The sequence below is a fragment of the Lineus longissimus genome, chromosome 6, assembly GCF_910592395.1.
Source record: "Lineus longissimus chromosome 6, tnLinLong1.2, whole genome shotgun sequence".
NCBI classification, from domain to species: Eukaryota; Metazoa; Nemertea; class Pilidiophora; order Heteronemertea; family Lineidae; genus Lineus; species Lineus longissimus.
The window spans coordinates 12,788,265-12,796,803 of record NC_088313.1 but is presented as its reverse complement, the minus strand read 5'-3'; the positions used below and the strand labels follow the sequence as shown (position 1 = coordinate 12,796,803).

The 8,539-nt window shown below is 43.0% G+C and overlaps 1 pseudogene; it reads left to right on the top strand.

The window, feature by feature from the left end:
- Window positions 1-726: 726 nt before the first annotated feature.
- On the top strand, window positions 727-6,350 carry LOC135489367 (uncharacterized; annotated as a pseudogene).
- The last annotated feature ends 2,189 nt before the right edge of the window (window positions 6,351-8,539 follow it).

Here is an 8,539-nt window from a genome sequence, read left to right as displayed (position 1 = left end):
ATGGTGTCAATTAAACCTGGTCAACTTTATGACACCGGCTGCCCAAGTCGATGTAAACATTACTATAATTTTGGTGATCATACTATTACAGTTTAATGACAAGAGAAGAGCCACGTAAATATGGCCAGATCTAAATGGTCCGAAAAACGCTTTATTGCATGCGTAATTTCCCTCACAATACTTATTGCGACAATCATATCTCCCGGAAGATCAATAAATGTATTGATGCAACCCGACAATGCCTTACGGTAGAGAGTGGAATGCTACGATATCTGATTCGATCTTGCATAGATATATTGATTTAAACAAAGATCCTGGTTTGCAAGTTCCGAAAAATGAATTATTAGACATAGTAGCAGCCTGAAATTTTGCATCCACAACTGTGTCGTATCCGTCTCACCTTAATTTCTGAATCAGCCACTGTGAGATTTGTACATGTTCGTGCAATTCAGCTTTATAAACAATATAGGTCCAACCGAGAACTTTGTTACAGAGTAAATACCTTTGCGGTCATTTGCTTACCAGTACCGAATTTGGGCCAGGCAAATAATTTTTCATTCGCACCAACAATTAACCAATTATTTGAGACAAAAGGGTCACGGAAGGTCATCAATAACGTATTCTTAGCTTCCACCTCGGATTCATACAGGCATGGCCCCAATTGCACCCTAAGCGAGATCTCGCGAGAATACATTTCTCTCGGCCATTTCGATCTTAGACGCCGCCGTGTAAGCCACGTCCCCGGTTTCGTCTCCGGTTCATTATTTTCCCGATTTTCAGGTAAAGTATTTATTTTCTTTTGGCGAGAGGGGCCACATTTCCTGGGCATTGTTGGGCCGTTTGATAGTTGATGGCGTGAGGGGCCATTTTAATTGGCAGGAGGGCCAATTTTTGGAGGTTGGTGGGCCTCAAACTCAGATATTGCGGGACATGTGTTGTGCATAGGGCTAGTCGGTCTATGCTATGCATAATGTTTTGTATAGTTAGTTGTATGCACGTTTGCCCTGTTGGTCTTATAGTGTGAAACATCTATCGAAACGTGGCAGGTAGGCCCTTCTATGTGTATATTGCTAGAATGATTTTTTTAACTGAACTCATGAGGAAAAAGTGGGTGTCGTCGATCTGTTTTCCAGATATTTTTGGTTTTCTACCTGAGAACAATAGGCATAAGACTTCACCATGTTCACCCATGTGGGCTTTTATTGCCCGTGAGTTTGTTTACACCCTGGGTGGACCAAAACATAAGGGGTCTGGTCCTGGTAAACTGATGCCCATAATTTTTGCTCTTCATCTGCTGTGTAGGGTATTGTCTACCTCTAGATGTTGCATGATTTGGGTGGTTATTTTATATCCGGGCTGCTAGGGCCTATTTCATTTTACCGGGGCAAAATAGAAAGTGCAGGCAGTTCTGTGGAATTATTGGCGCGGAACAACGTTGGTGGTTGTAGTTTAATACGCGTTATTGTGCAAGATGGCGGATGGGTACTCATGCGTGCAAAAGGCCTGCAATGGGCAGATTAGGCTTTCTTGGATCGTAGGATCGCTTTCTTTTCATAACACTATTAAATTCCCGAGCTTAGTCCTCATGTTTCACTACCTTTATAGAAAGAGGGGTGTGCCTTATGCAGGACATTTGATTTTGGGGACACTTAGTACGATTTCCCGCTATAGGTTATAATTTGTGTTTTCAGAAAATGGTTTTTCCAACCACCCTGAAGAAGAGGCATTCTTTGGTTGGAGTAACATCTTACCACTGGTAAGAAAAATGATGGACAAGCCTTCCTCACCTAAAGAGTACGCACGGTACGATACTGAATCAAGCGTTGGTCTGCTGACACCAGAAGAACTGAAAAGCAAGTTCCACCACCTCACCGGGGAAAATGCATCCGAGATTTTAGATATGGCAAGAGTGGATGAGGACCCCAGCTCTTTTAAGCTGTTGACGCACTTTGCCATAGTAATGGCCAATGAGTTTGGACAGCCGAAAGGCCAAGTTCTAGCGGAACCTTCCGGCTCCGACGATGGAACTTCCGACACTCCTCCACCGGCGAAAAAGCAGCGTCTCGAAGAAACCAGCGTAAAACAAAAGAATGAGGCAAACCAATCAAAACCATGCGAGGCCCTACGCATAGCAAAAGAAAAGGTGAGGTCGGTGGCGACACAGAAGAATCCAAACGAATCTTTGTTGCTGGTTTATTTGGATGAACTGAGTTCCATAGCTTCCACATGCAACGATGACAACGTTAGTGTTTTCCAAGAATGAATTAGCGCGTCAAGCTAAATACAATCAGGGTTCAGTTGACATTTCTTCATTCGCCCTCTCAGTTTTGGGAGGGGGTGCGTGTGATATTGTAGCTAAAGCATTGTCAAAATGTGTAAAAAATGGAAAAGTGGCTTCAAAGGGGGAAAGATCCAGCGACAATGGCCAAGCAAATTTTAACTAGCGCGCGGCTTCCCCTTTGGCTAATCTCTACCCTCCCCATTTTGAAGGTATTCCTTCCCCTTTTCCATGGGGCTCTCCTTACCAGTTCGGGTTTCAGGGCTCTAGATCTTGGAGGGGAGGAAGAGGGGGAAGAGGGGCGAGGTTCAACATGAATAGCAACAATAGTAGTATGCCCTGTTACTTTTGCGGCTCCAGTCAGCATTTTATTAAGAACTGTGAAAAAATGAAAGCAGCAAAAGAAAAAGCTAACATCTAGGCTTTCGGTTCTCAACCCGGGGAGACTAATTCCCTAGTGGGATTCCTTTTTCTCACGTGGGTTGGGGATCGGAGGCTCTTTCCACAGGTATGTTGTTTGTATGTTTCAGGTTGATTGTGACCCTGAAATCCCAAGTTGGGAGCGGGACTGTGATTTGAAGTTTAGTAAGGACAAGTTGGTCTCTGCACAATCGACAACCTGGTTGAAGTTTTCGGATCCATGTGGAAAGAGCCTCCGAACTCCAACCCATACCGTACCTTTTGAAAATATTCTGGCAAATGGGCCTCCGTATGTTTGTGATTTTGAAAGCTTATATGTCCGCAACCCAGACAGTTTTGTGGCGGGAGAACTCCACAATACTTTACCAGAGTGGGATAAAATGTTGGATTTTTTGTCAGAAGCTGGGTCTCCTTGTGAAAACGTAAGACAGTGGCTCCATCGGGGTGTCGGCATTGAAGAATTTTTCACTCCTTTTACAGGGGTTTTTAAAGGGAAGCGATATGATTCTCCTTTACCTCCAAGAATGTTTCTTAAAAATTCCCCAAGTTGTAAAAATTTTATTCCTTTCATTACCACGGAACTTAAAAAGAAAGTTGAAGATGGCACTCTATCACTGTTAGGAAAACTGGGGGAGTGCGAGCTTCCACATCTTGTGTTACCTCTTACCGTGGAGCCCTCTAAGCCTCGCTTATGTCACGATGAACGTTTTGTAAACCTTTGGATTAAAGACCTGCCATTCAAATTAGATACTCTTCGCGAGGTACACAGGTTGGTGGGCAAAGGAGCCAAAATGGTTTCATGCGACGAAAAGTCGGGGTATAGCCACATCAAACTGTCCCCTAATTCTAGGACGTATTTCGGGGTACAGTTTGGGGGGTACGTATTCACTTAAAATACCCTCCCCTTTGGTTGGAAGGCGTCCGCTTTTGTGTACCAATCAGTTGGCTCCGTCCCTTCTCAGTACTTGAGAAAATTTGGTATCATTAATATACTGTACATTGATGATAGGCTGGGCATTGAGAGCATAAATAAGGGTACTGGGAAGCAGTGTTGCACATTGATGTAGTAAGGTATGCCTTGGTTCAATTGCTTACCAGACTAGGATATTTCATTGCTCTGTGCAAGAGTTTCCTTGAAGGATTGGTGTCTTTAAGACATTTAGGGTTCATTGTCGACTCCGAAAAACAGGCGTACATCTTGCCGGAAGACAAAAAGGAAAAATTTATTAAATTGCGAGAATATATTCTTTCTTGTCAGGATGTAGATGTTAGGACTCTCCAAAAGTTTTTGGGTAAATGCATTTCTATGATGTTGGTTGTGCCGGGAGCAAGGCTCTATACAAGAGAGGTGAATAAGGCAATTTCTTTTTGTCTGCGAACTAACAATGACGTTCGTTTGTACCCGAAGTTAGTTGCAGAAATAGAACATTGGAGATTTGTAGATAACTGGACCGGTTGCATGCAATGGAGAGTGGAGCGTCATGTGCAATTACTTCTTGCTACTGATGCCTCTCCTTACAAGTACGGAGTGTCTATTCTGTCAGGTGACTCCAAAGATCTCCAGTTTTCTGATTTTTGGAGCGCGGGGGATGATCAGCCGATTCACTTAAAAGAAGCAGACGCATTATACCAAGCTTTGTTGTCCCTACAGTCACATGTATCTGACCACAGGGTAGATGTTTTGACTGACAGCAAGGTGCTTGTTGACACATGGCACAGCCAGGGCAGTAAAGACAGGAATTTGAACGATATCCTTAAATGCATTTTTAACTTCGTCTTGTCATCTAATATTGACTTAAACGTGTCTTACATTCCTTCTAGCAAGAATCCGGCCGATGCTCCTTCGCGCTCTCTGAATATGTCCGATGTGATGTTGTCACAACAGTCATGGGAAAAGGTGGAAGCTGCTTTCGGACCACATTCAGTGGACCTCATGTCTCTGGACAGTAACACGATGAAAGACAAGGACGCTAACCCTTTGCGCCATTTCACTCCAACACCCAGTCCCGGTTCTTCCGGTGTTAACGTGTTTGCTCAGAAGATTGGGCTTGGAAAGAACCCCTATGTATTTCCACCTTTTCCCATGATCTCGGTGTTGCTGAATTTTCTCCTGGAAGAAAGGGTGAAGTGCTGTACGTTGGTTGTTCCAGAGCGCTCCTTACAACCAGTATGGGACCCGTTGGTTAAAATGTATTCAACACAATCATTCCTTCTAGGTGGAAAGGGTGAGAAAGGGGTGATATATGTGCCAAGCAAAAAGGGTTTTATATCAGATACCGACGGTTTACCTTGGCCTCTTGTAGTACATAGGTTGCGTTTTGAGTAATGAATGTTTGTATCTCTGTTCCAGTTAGACGGGCGCTCGCAGGGTCTCCGAATAGACTTCTTAGCAATTGACAATCGGTTAGCTTATCTTGAGAACACATGGAATAGAGGCACTCAGCACAGGAGACGGTGTAGCCTTAGAGGTAGTTTGGACGATTTCTTGAAAGAAATGCCATCTGGTCCGTCTATTGCATCATGTGGCCCAAACGATGTTTTGAAATTTTTGATTTGGAAAGACGTCCATGGGAAAACTAAGGTTCATACCATTTCAATGTCCAAATTTGGGTGACAAACAAAGGCGCGATTGTACCTGTCCAACAAGATTGGCTTCTGGTACGGTGAATAATGTAGTTCAAAAGTTAGTAAATATTTTTGAATCGTGTGGGAGACAAAGGGTTTGGGACGAGAATACACATTCCGGAAACCCCGCGTGCACCCCGCAGATCAAGACTTATTGTAAACAGATTGCTTTAGAGCAAGCAAGAGCCCACATTTTACCAACCCAGGCCAAGCCTATTTTTCTTGGGAAAGTGTCTAGGGTATGTCGATACATAGATAGAGAACTTGAAAAACCGGATCTTGCCCTTAGGCAAGGCTTCGTTCTAATAAGAGATCAAGCCTTTTTCAAGTTGCAGTTTTTTTCAGGCGACAGGGCCACAGACTTGTCTACAATGCCAACCCAAGAAATCAAGAAGCTGGAAGACAATTCCGGCTTTATTTTTTGCCATACTGTCACTAAAACAATTCGCGGAGGGAAAGGGAAAGCTAATAGATTTGTTATAAAGAGATGTAACGACCTATCTGTGTGTCCAATCGCAGGCATAGAGCGCTACTTTGCATGGTGCAGGGCGAGGGATGTAGATCTTCGTAATGGTTATCTTTTTAGAATTGTGGATGGGTCCGGGAAGGTTCTAGATCAGAAAGTAACATACGAAACTATGTACGCCCGCTTGAGAGAATATTTGGTGGCTTTGGGCATTTACGAGGGCGAGACACCCCATAGTTTTCGAGCCGGGTGCCCTATCTAGCTTGGGATGTCGGGTTCCGCTCAGTCAGAGTCACAGTTAATGGACAATGTGGGTTGGCACACGCAAGAATCCGCCGTCTATTACACTAGAGTTGAAAAACTTCGAGATGCCTCAATAGTAGCAGGAAATCTTGCCCGTTCAGTGGAAAGCTCCTCACAAATAGAGAAGACATTTTTAAAGCATGATGAGTCTGGTTTGGGGAAAGCGTTTGTTTAACGTGACACGTATTTATTGGCCTACAAGCATGTTTGATAGAGTGAATGAACAAATAGGCTGAACAACGGAATTGTATTCTAAGATGATAGATAGATAATAAAGTATAAAGAAATGAATTTGTTTGTTTGTTCCATAAGGCAAAGATTTAGTATTTGGGCTCAGAAAACTGTAAATCTTATCAGGGAATTCCCCCTAAGTGTTCAGTCAAGGACGTTTTTCTTTGGGACTGGGCCCTAATTCTAAACCAGGTTCGTTTTTCAGGTTTCGCGGTATTTTAGTTATGGGTGAGGTTTGGGAATGTTCGGATTTCTAAAATACCGCAAAACAGTCGGTTAGGCGTCGATTTGACGCCCTATACATGTATGGGTTGGGCATTCTGCTCGTTTTCCCCTCAATACTCTATGCCATGAAGAAATGGATGATTAGAGATCTCACTTAGGGTAGCCATACACCCTAAGCGAGATCTCGCACCCTAAGTGAGATCTCGCGAGAATACATTTCTCTCGGCCATTTTGATCTTAGACGGTAGACGGAGTTGCAAGTTTCTGGCGCAGACCCCTTTCAAATGGATCACCCCAGATTTCGTTCTGTCTACGTTCGGGTGGTTGTCTCGACCCCCCCCCCCCCCCTCCCACCCCAACTGATAAGAGTTTTGTCTCCATTTATTTGCTTCTTCGGCATTCTGCTCGTTTTCCCCCCAATACTCTATGCCGTGAAGTAATGGATGATTAGAGATCTCACTTAGGGTAGCCATACAACCTAAACAGGAAAAGAGCGTGATTCTTAGGATTCAGCCTGAATCTGTCCTTAGGAGCCGGCATTAAATTCACGCTGGTAACTAAATTCGACCGATGAACCTCAACGACGACATTATACGATCCGAGCAAAGAAACAACTGCAGAGTCTCCCAATTTTCTGAACAAATCGTCACAAAAGATGATCGACGTGGATTTATTATACTCGTACGGTTTTTCTAAGATGGTGATGGAGTGCGTTCTGGCTGATGATTTATAGAGATAACCATTTAAATCACATCGGATATCCTCTAACATAATGTTCTTCTTATCAAATGATGAAACACTCTCGACTTCAGGTATAAGATAGTAGTTTATCTCTTTTAGGCTTTTAACATAGCAAATTTTAAGAACTAACCCTACGTTTACTATTTTATACCAATTTAACCAAGACATAAAACAGGCCTTTTCCCCTGTTCTTGTGCTTCTGAAATTTGCATCGAAAGGTCAACTCCAAGAAAACATTCTCACCACATGACACCATTTTGAAATATTTGAACCTCGAATTCTATGGACCGACGCTTTTCTCAAGTTCACCATACGGTAGAATCAACTCTCGGAAATTGCCACTTCCAATCAAATCGAATTGAAATGCTCGAAACTTTTCAGAGACAGATTTCCGTCCACGATGAGTGCTAACACCTATGACATCATTGCCATATTCGCCAGCAATGTATGTGAGCTCGTGAAAATGAAAATGATACATCAGTTTAAAATCTCCGCTTATATCATCTTGGCTGTAGACGTAGACATTACGATGAGGTGTCAAGGAGTAATGAAAACGAGCCACTGTGACTATGACACTTAGCTCTGTGTGGTAAAATACCGATGCCGCCCACGGTGGGAACTGGCCTTTGATCCTTACATCACTGTACGACCGATAGGTGCCCCTCTGTTAGTTCGGCGTTTAGGTTAAAAGTTAAGATATGACAGCTTTAAATGAAGTGGATGAAATTGTTGAAATTAGGTTTTAATGCATTACATTGTGGGAGAGATGGAAGGCTGTCTCTCTCTGTTGATTAGACAATCTTCATAAGTAATGCGCGCATCTTGTTTATACAAACCCATTATTAACGTATAGGCGGATACATCCTCTTTGGTATACCCTGTATATATTATAGACAGGTTGGCAACAATAAGCGCTACTCTGAAAATCACCCTGACGGCCAGGGCAATTAAGCGGAATCTACGAAAACTGCGGAAAACTGGGAAAACTGGGAAATATGGTAAAATTGAGCGGAAACACCCTAAAACAGTGCACATGAAAAGATCGATATAGAATATGTATACGATAATTATTTATAAAAATTGCTACATTGGCCTTCTCCCCCACCACAGCCGATGTGGAAATGGTCCGAGAAGAATAATACAGATCATTTGTCATGCATGTTGGTGTTTTTTTTCCTAAGTCGATAAATATAGGGGTTTCAGCAAATTGATACTAATGGAACTTTTCAAATGTTTATTGCAGATTCCGC